Below are 10,474 nucleotides of genomic sequence, written 5' to 3'. Positions count from 1 at the left end.
TGTGAGAGGCACAAGATTTTGATTACAACATTTTGGTCATACACACATCACCTCACACAATGTTGCATCTGCCTTCCTGCCAGAAGGATGCCTTGTTTTCCAGGGGGAGTGAATTAATATCTCAGACTATCTCACTTTGCCTTTAAAATTATTACCTAAATCTAGTTTCCTGTTCCTTCCGTATATTGTTCTGTCTTTGATCGCATCTATATCTGGGGGAAAATGGAATAGGAAAGATAGGGATTTAATTAGTAGTGATAGCCAGAGGGTATAACTGTCATCCCCAGAATGAATGACTGCTTCCCACTGGTAGCAGCAGATCTAGCAAAATTGTATCACACAGTTTATCTACCTGTTGTTGTTATTATTGCACTGGGAATTCCCATGTGTGTTGATCACATACTTACCAGGTGATTGATTAGTCTGCTGCAGGAGTACTGAGTCTTTCCACAAATGTTTTCAGTGTTTTTCCTTTGCAGCCCTTCCATTTTGTCACATCTTGTTTCCTCTGACTTGGGCTCTGGAGAGATCTGTACAAGCCTATGCAGATTAGTTTTGCCACTAATACACAACTCCCGTGTAAGTGATCTGTCCTTCCATTCTGACTAAACAACTGCATTGTTTTCAGTGAATTAAAAATGAGCTCTGCTGCTATTTTCTCTTCAGTAGGGATGCAAATTTCTAATTTCCTGTTAGAGAAGTTGTTTATTAAAAAATGTCTGTTCATTATTTTGCTTATGAAGGTGGAGCACCTTCATATGCAGAACATAATTAGCACTTGGAATTGTTTTGATCTAGTTTTCTTTAGGTAAACTCTTCATTAATAGAAGGTTTCTACTGGTGAGAAAGCTCTTTTAGACTCCTGGCATCAAAGACTAACTAAGTGAATGTCATTATTCAGCTGGGTTTTCAGTGCAGTGCAAATAATTTGAAATACCTTTCCCAAATACTGCTTTTTATGATGATTTTGCTTGGGGTAATTTGGGGGGGGGAGGGGAAAGGAAGTTATGAAATGCAAAATATTTTATGAAGAAATTAAATAAGTGAAGCATAGAACTTCTCACTCAGTTTGAGGGCTTTATAGAAAAGTGGCATGCTGAAAAAAATTCTCTTTTGGCTGCACAGTAAGATAAGGAGAAGCAAATGAAAATATCTGTCATTTGGACAGACAAACATCTTGGAAAATGCTCCTTGTGGAAATCTGTCATCTGTTTCTGGTATCTTAGGTGGTTGCAGTCGCCACTCTGAGGCAGCTCTTTCCTTTGCTGATCTGCCCCTTACAACCTGTTCCAGCTCTTCAAAAAAACAGGGAACAGGAGCCCTTTGTCAATTAGGGATCTGGATTGGCTTTGTTTCACAAAAAATGCAGATTAGGACATGGTTACCTACTGACAATGTCAGCCACAATGTTTTGAAAATTGGTTGCATATTTTATCTATTACTGGTAATTTAAAAACTCTGATATAGTGACCCTTTGAAGACCAGTCTACATTTTCAGCTGCTGTGTTATAAATTCCCACTTTTTCTATAATGTTACATTTCTCTGACTACTAGAGCACTGCATTCCATGTTCTTCATTCTATCTCATTTCTAAAGAGGGGAACAATCTTTGTATTGCTCTTACTTTCTTGAAAGTTGATACAAAGCCAGATCCCTTCAAATTGTTGCATTCTTATAATAAAACTATGTAGAAATACACAAACTCCTGCTCCAGGCTGTATTTTTGGATCTGTAGAATATATTTGAACATTAACCATGTATTTTCCATTTAATCATCACCTTAATTTATTTTCACTTAAATAATGGTGGTGACAGCATTAATCTTCCATATTGATTAACCAGACAGAAAACACTTCTTCACCTGATAGTGAGGTGACAGATTTATATCCAGAGAATGAGTACTGATGTGTTTAATTTGCCTCCAAATTGAACAGATAAGGTACAGATTACAGAGACCGAAGTTGGAAGTTAATTCTCATGTGTGAGTCCTTCTTGCTCAGACCAATAACAGAGACTCCAGACAACTGATAGTTTGGTGGAGTTTAAATATTATTTACACAGGCAAAGCAAGTAGTTTACACAAAAAGTGCATAAATATCATATATATCCATATATACAATTTTTTATATTTATACATATATATACACTTCGTGTACTCCTAAGACTTTCTTCAAATTTCTTTCTACTAAAAATTTAATAAAATATACAACTATCATATTTATTTTGAGTCTAGGTTATTATTCTCTAACTGTGTATTGGATCTTCCTCTATGAGGAACAGACAATTCCAGGGATAAATGTGTACCTTTACCAATGGAACGTTCAACCCCTGAACTTGGAATTAAAACAAGTGCCACCAGATATGGGTTCAATAAACAATTTGCAGAATTGTCTCCCCTTTCCCCATAACACAGAAAGTCTCCCATAACATGCAAATTAGCAAATGCAATTGAAACAATAAAATGGTCTTTGAAATAAAAAGAGAGTAAGAATAATAATCCTTAACTGATCCATTATCGCTCTCTCCCTTCTGTTTAAGCCTCTTTGCTGCAATAATCAAATCTGCAGTTAGTCACTGATAAACACCATCATAGATTAATTCTGTTATTTTCCTGCAGGCCTTAGAAGTACCTTTTGACCATGATAGACCTTGTCCAGTGATTGACAAGGGTTCTGATAGCTCGTTTCACAGGCTTTTTTGCATCTTAAGGGCTGAATTGCTAGAGGCAAAAGCTATGCAGAGAGAAAATCAAGTCTTATCAGTGCTTCCCAAATTCTTGTTTAGGTTTTTCCTCTTGAGCTTCTGCCTGCCTTTACTGATTTAATTAATGCCTCTCTGTCCCCGGGTTACATACCTGCTGACTTTAAATCTGTTGCCATTTATCCTTTATTAAAGCAACATTCTATGCCTGATGATTTGGCTGATAGCTATAAAACTACTGCCAAACACCCATTCCCATCAGAGATCCTTGGAAACAGGGACATTAGATTTTTATTTTTAATGAAAAGGGATAAAATTTATCTTAATAGTTTAAATATCCTGAAGCTCTTTAGAAGGTAATTAACTTTGATTGACTCGGACATTCTTATTTCTCCTTTCATTCATGTCAGTGTTGCTTTGGAAAAGAAACTCTTCTAAAAGAAACACTTGATTCTGCTTGTAATGGTGCAGTTAAGGAAGGTATCCAGTGGAACTGGCAATACCTTTAGCCTTAAACTTGTTTTTCCTGCTCTGCATACCTTGCTTTGAAGCTTAAATTCACATTGGTTCTCAAATACTGTCCAGGAGCTGACCATCTGTTACAGCAGAAAGGAACCTGCAGCAAAATGAAAAGCAAATTATTACCAACCCTTTGAGTTTCTTGACATTGGGGAGATCCATTGTGCAGCCTGATTTGTGAAAGTTTGTTGTCTCTTTCTGAATAAAAACCATCTTTTAGCTATTATTATTTAAAAACAGTGATATACAATATTTTTCATTATTGCCCTGTAGCTCAACTCACTTCCTCTACAGTCCATTTCTGCTACACATTTGTCTGCTCTGACTGCAATGGGGCTTTCAGTTTTTTTCAAGTCATAGGTTAGATTTTCTAAGAGAAATGGGCCTCTGCATAATAGATTTAAAGCTGTTGATGAGACTTGCTCCTCTTAACTAACTCTTTCTGAGGCTGTAGAAGCAGCCTATGGGCCCTTAGATGTCTGCAAGATATGAGAGGAAAAGTACTGGACAAGGATCCTACAGGAGCAGTTTAGGAGCCAGCATGTCCCTGTCTATCTCCATTTCTCTATGGCTTTCTTCAGCAGTTCTGTACTAGTGTTTACTCCTCTTTCTGTAACCTTAAGCTTTAATTAAATTAGACTACAAAATACACAAATTTTCATTTACTGACTGTTAAATGTTAGGAATAACACACGTATAAATGGATGTAAAAGTCCCATAAAGAACAGTTAATCTTGTGATCACAACTTCGTTGTAGCCTAAATCCAGCTGATCTTTTAAAATACTCAGAGGGCATCAAATGAAATTAGCAGGAGGTAGATGCAAAGAAGCCTATTCTTCATACCCTACAAAATGGTACAGAATGTGTGTCTGAGGGTATTGAGGGTTCTAAAATTTCACATGTGTAAAAGGTGACCGGGAAATATAATGAAAGAAAAATCATCCAGTGGAGATGTTTAAATGGGAAGATGCCAGAGCAAGGCCAGAAGAGCCTGATCTCAAACTGCTGGAATCCAGGGGAGTACCAGTCCATTTCATCTGTTCTTATTCTGTCCTCAGACTTGCTTCTACTTCTGAGATTTTTTTTCCCATTGTGACTGATGAGATTCAGGGTGATCCTGTATTATGCTTATTTTCCTATTTAAGTGCTTTTTCCCCTTGACCCTTTCTTTCTGTTGGACTGCCTCTGGATTATCGCCTTAGTTAAACATTTGCTATCTATAATGCTTTAATAATAGGTTTTACTCTGTATGTATTCATTCAAACATTAGTACTTTAGATGGTACAGGTGGTTCTGTTGAAATTTTTATGCCTGATTTGATTTAATCTTTTTTAACAATGTTTGTCCAAGATTTAGCATTTGAGTGAATAAAATTAAAATTAACCTCAGCATTTGAAAACTAAGTTTGGGAATCCCATCTGCCATAACATTTTTTCAAGCACAACAAGTTTTGAAAGCATCGAAATGCCAAAATTATGACTTTGCTCCATAAGATTGGTGTCAATTCCTTTCTTTTATTTTACTGATCTTAGATGTTTTTAAGTTCCAATTGTAGCTGTATTTCTACTTTTGGAAAATTGCATTTTGCAACTAAAATCTGCTGTGATCAAAATTATAAGATATAGAGGCTGAAATACACTGAACAATTCCTGCAAATATTGATGCAAAAAGTCTTTGGCTTCCTTTCCCCCAATATATTTTAGCATGTTGTGAAACAGACTTTCAGAATCTTCTAAATAAGTAGTTTTTTAATTACAGAAGGAGTTTTAAATAATACAAAATGTCACCTCAGCTGACATCTAACAGTGTGAACCAGATTGCCATACAAATAAACAGGGAAACAACTACAGCTGGAGTTAAAAAAGTGGAAAACCAAAATTTTAAGTTGACCCCTGTATATATTGTACTATAAATGAAAGCTTCTAGAATTCTTTCATTCTTTTGAAAAGTTTTCTTGTATTTCAGAAGGGCTGAAATAAGGCTAGATGGGTATGAGCTGCTTTACTCTTTATGAAATGGGTACCCATCTCAGATACTAAGTGTGCCCATGGACACAGGTTCAGATATTAATATTGTTGTGTCAGGAGGTGGAGTTAATTGTACATTTATCAAGAAAAAAGCTATAGCCAAATGCTGCCTGGATATCAAAACAGAACGTTCACGGGGAAATGCTGTTTAAGAATATTGTTCAACTAAGGTGTTTTTTAAAATTTCAGATTCATCAGTCTCAATTAAGCAGAGAAAGGAACATCTAATTTTATCATCTGATAATTTTTCATTTTTAAATTTAGAAAATTTAAACACTTTAAAAAGTCTAAATGCCTGGAGCAGAAATTATTTAAAATGTTTTCTAACATACTGAATTATAAGTAATTATATTTCATAAGTAAATGTTAGAGTCTACTTTTTCTTAAAATCTGGATTCTGTTCTTTGTCTGGCGGAGGTGGGAGAGTAGAGGGAAAGCTGTGTCCATCTCAGCTAATCTCTAGAAATGTGGCTGAGGTGCAGACTGACAAAGTCACCAATATATCTATCCACTGGTCTGGGCCTGCCACAGCAGAATCCAGAATGGTTTTCTGGGGATGGAGCAAGATCTTTCTGGCTTCTGCACCTTGGACTTTGCTGCTGTGCTTTGTTCCTGGCTTTGTCCTCATGGCCATATTGGAGGCAGACAGCCTGGATTAGCCTGGGAATCCAGACTCTGCCTGCTCCATACAGAGATGCCTGTTTGGAAGAGGACAGAGTCTTTTTGTGGTTCGTTTTCACTGGTAGTGTTTGCTACACCTGTTCTGGGCTGCTCTGCTGTTTTTGTCATGTTGAGCCTGCCATCACCTCTGTGCTGGATTGCACAGCACAGGTTCCCTCCTCATTCCAAGCTGCCTCAGGCCACATTTTCTGTTGTCAGGGTTCCCTGGCAGTTTCCGTGCTGGTTGCTGCCTGCCTTGCCAGTGTGGTGGAGCAGGTCCCAGTCTGACACGGGGCTGGAGTTCAGGTGGATTACACCACGTATTGGTATTTTGCATTTTCAGCAGCTGATATCTCACAGGGTTTAGGCCTGATCCCCTGGCTCTGGTTTTGGCACCAGGGAATTACACACTGAATGTTGCTGCTCACTTGGGTTTGCTCCAAGTCATGGCAACACACTGACAATGGCAGATTAAATTGCCTTCTGTTCCTTGTTACAATTTTCAGTTGATAATCAACATGCTGAAGATGTGGCAGGCCCGGTTGATGCCTCTTACTCCCAGTGACCTCAGTATTAGATTTCCTTGGCACAAAGGGATATGGATTTGTGAGCACTCTGCAATCATTTATCTTCTTAAAAATCACCCGTTTTTCTGATATAGTTTGAAGCAATTTCAAGAGTCTATTTAAAGCAGGCTTAGGGTTCCACTGGCAATAACGCTGGGTGTCAAGGCTCAGGCACGTTGGCAGAATGGAATTGGGAAACCCTTTTCTCCCTGCATTGTGCTCCACTCTGGCTACTGTTATAATTCTCCTGGTTTAATAATCATCTGTATTCATACACACAATAAAAGGAAGTGCATCTGACTTCATCATTTTAATTTGGGGTGTTTTTTTTTTTTTGTTTCTAGCTTCAGATGCTTCCTTTATCTTCACTTAGTCTCTTCATTTATATTCAGCGAAACCTCATTCAAATCCAGCAAGCAATTACACTGTGGTATAACCATGAATAATATTGCTGTTTACACACACTTAAGATTGCCCATTCCTTGACAGGGAATGATATTATGTGGATTGATACCGCCTTTTTTAAAAAAATTCTGTCTGACTTGCTATCCATCTTTTTAGACATTTATGAAATATCTGTCTTCATTGCAACCTTCCATTAACTGAAGATCATGTTTTATCAACTTGCATATTCTGCCACTGCTTACAAAGCTGGAGGTGCATGCAAGGTGCACAAAATCACTTCCAGAAAACTGAAGTATGGAGAGAAAATCACAAACAGCTCATCTATAGATAAAGTGTGGAAGTGAAAACATGTTATTAAAGGCAACCTTTCATCCTTTTAAAACATAAAACCAATATTGAAATCAAGATTTCAAAACTCACAAGCTTCAGATGGCTCTAAGTCACTCTTAGGGAATTGTTAAAACAAGCTGTTTACCTTTATTATTAGTTACACAGGAAAAACAATTTATTTTTTTTTTTATGACATGATTTCATGACTTTGACTTGAGGGAGCTTCCTCCAGCAAGAGACTACAAGTTTTCTTTCAGTTCAGTAACCAAAAACAATTTTAGACAAATCTCATGCTGAAATGAAACTCCCTTCCTTACATATTTTTTAGCAATAAACCCCTTATTATGCAGCAGTTTAACAGAGAATGAAGAGACTAATTAATGCTATTGTGAAAAATTTTTCCAGTAAAGTAAAAATTGCACTTCCAATCTGAAAATGTTAGTTTAGATTAAATTGCTACTACCAAATAGAAAAAAAATCATACAAATTGAAAATTATATAGAAATAGGAACAAAATGTTAACAAATTATGAAAATCTACCAAGATCTACTAAGGGATCCCAAATCACCTTAAGTTGCTCAGGCCTTTCAGAACTCACCCCTTGCTACCAGTGACTGGTTTTGTTGCAAAAACTGGCATTAGCTATCACTAGAGCTTGAAAAACAGTTCTTCACTTTGCTCTCTGTTTTTGCAGTTGGAGACTTGCTTTCCCTTTTTTTTAAGTTGGTTTTATTTGGGGTATTTTGTTGTGGTTTTTTGGGGGGTATTTTTTGTTGTTTTGTTTTACCTTTTTCAGAATGTTTAAGGAGCAGCATTTTATTTAAAAAAAAAAAGGAGAAAGCATTTAATAAGAAGTCTGCAACTGTCCTACAATTTGGTAACTTCATTTGCTTAGTAGAGGGAATGCATTAGAAAAGGGAAATGATGCATTAGAAATGGAGAACCTCATCTGCAAGCTAGGATTTTCTACTATATGCTACTTTAGATTATAAATATATACATTTATGTAAATTTATTTAAATAATTAACAAAACAAATACAACAACAGATAGTATTTTAGGCCACAGAATAAAAGATTTCAGGTAATTCCTCTTTTAATGGAGGTTAGAACTGTTACTGCAAGAGAGGAAACTTGCTACAGAAGTGAGTGTTGGGCAGACCAAGCCCAGCAGCAGGAGCTCAGCAGGCTGTGGTGTGGGGCTGGGAATGCAGCACATTCAGGCGTTGTTATACCTTGTGTATATAAACTTTTCAAATTATGATTGCAAGCAATATTCAACAAATATCACCAATTTCCCTGTGAAATAGTTGAATAATTGTTTTACATTTACATTTATAAATGCTAAATGACCTATTCTATAGTTTAATGAGATCAACAAGCTATCTCTACACTGCAGACTGAATTGTAGGGATGCTATTTGTATTTTATATATAATTTTATTCATCCAGGTCTAGAGTGTTTACTGAGTGTGGTTGTCTGTGGATGGTGATACCAGCACAAAATAAAAAGATCTGTGGCATTTCTTTGGCACTGTCTGTCAAGGGAGAGGGATCCTCACCAGGACAAGTGAAAATAAAAATCCTGTTTAACGTTCTTCTTTCAGCACACCTCACACTTTACTAATAAAAACTATGATATGGGTTTACAAAACTGAAGACGATGATTCTCGTAGAAACAGCACTAGCAGGATGAAACACTAGCAAAGCAAGTACTGAGAGCAGGTAGAAAATTAGTGGCCCAAACTTATACAAAGTTATATACTAGATAATTACTTTTTTTTTTTTAGATGCTCTTTTGCAATCTTATCTGTAATTTCTGTTATTTATGCCAAAGTGCTTCACATTTTAAAGATAAAATACCTTGGAGGAAACAATTCATCCTAAGAGTAGTTTTTGTTTTAATTTTTTAGAAAAGGCTTTAAGGGATGAAAGGGATAACATTAAAATAATCACTTCTGCTGCTAATTTGAGTTTCCTAGCGTGGTCTTCATTTGCTAATGGTGAACTTACTGAGGAAAGAATTAACATATTTAGGGGTTTTCTGCTGCAAATGTGAGATCCTTGCAATTAAATTTTTAAACAGTTTTTCTACTTCATCAATAAAAGTGTATACAGGCTTTGTAAGTATAGCTTTGGGCTATGCTCTTTACATGCACATCTGTATTGCTGATATAAATTCAACTTGCATTTAGTTTATAGTGCTTTTTCTCTGTAGTGGGTTAATACCAATAACCTGGATTGCTGAGTTTCCTGACTGGGGAGTCTCTTTTGTGAGTGTCACTGTCTTTTAGAAATGCCTCTGTGCAGCTGAGAGTCTGAGGTTGGCAGCAGCCCACAGCTTCAAACCAGGTCAAAAAAGTGAATCCTTGCAGAATGAACCCTCAGGGGGTTCCCCACAGAGCACTTGGACAACTAACAAATGCCATAGCAGGAGTTTTAAACATATTATTGACCTGCACTCTTGTGCCAGCACTCACAGAGGTAATTTTAAAGAATTTATTCATATGCCTTATGAAATCTGGTCATAGGAAAATAGAAAGGCATTTTCATGCTGTCCTTTGTAAAGTGATGGCAACATTTCCTCAGCTGTAATTTAGAGTTGTTTTCAAGTTACAGGCATAGCAGTGCATAATGTTTCCCATTTTTTTTCCTTATACCTTTTCCTTATCCCTGGAATTTTTCTCAGAGGAGTCTTTGTAGATGAATCCATCCTCTGTGTTCACTAAAAAATGGGTGATTATACTGAAGTTTTTTAGTTATGCTTAGAATCTATCTTTTGTTAGTGTGATTTGGGTTTTTGTAATTTTTGCATGCCAGAGCTATAGATTTTCATGTTTTTGACATTGTTGCAGTCTGACTAATTTATTCTCTAATCCTCCTCTTTCCATAATTTTCTTTTTTTGTTCTGGGAAAGCCCACTGATTTAACTAATGTATCCAGCACTGATTTCTGAACAGCTGCTAATAATAAGAAAATTGTCTTGATGGTTATTCTTGACTCTGAAGAATGAGCATGCAAGCAAGTTGGGGTTTTTTGTTGGTTTTTTTTTCACTTTCCAGGATGTTTGGCTTGTTTGGAGAGCTCTCATGTCAAATCCTTTTTATCTGTAATTACAACGCATTATGATTTCATCTTGGTGCCAAGGGGACAGCAAATGCCTGAAGGGAATAGTGAAAGCCCATTTATTTATCTTAAGGCCAACTTCTGGTCATGGTGACATCATTGCCTGAATTCACAGTCAGTTTATCTGTTTGGAGCTTTAACCC

This window comes from Passer montanus, unplaced genomic scaffold (assembly GCF_014805655.1).
Source record: "Passer montanus isolate IOZ18808 unplaced genomic scaffold, ASM1480565v1 scaffold8, whole genome shotgun sequence".
Taxonomy (NCBI): Eukaryota; Metazoa; Chordata; class Aves; order Passeriformes; family Passeridae; genus Passer; species Passer montanus.
The sequence above is the reverse complement of the archived record's forward strand: the minus strand, read 5'-3'. Positions refer to the sequence as shown.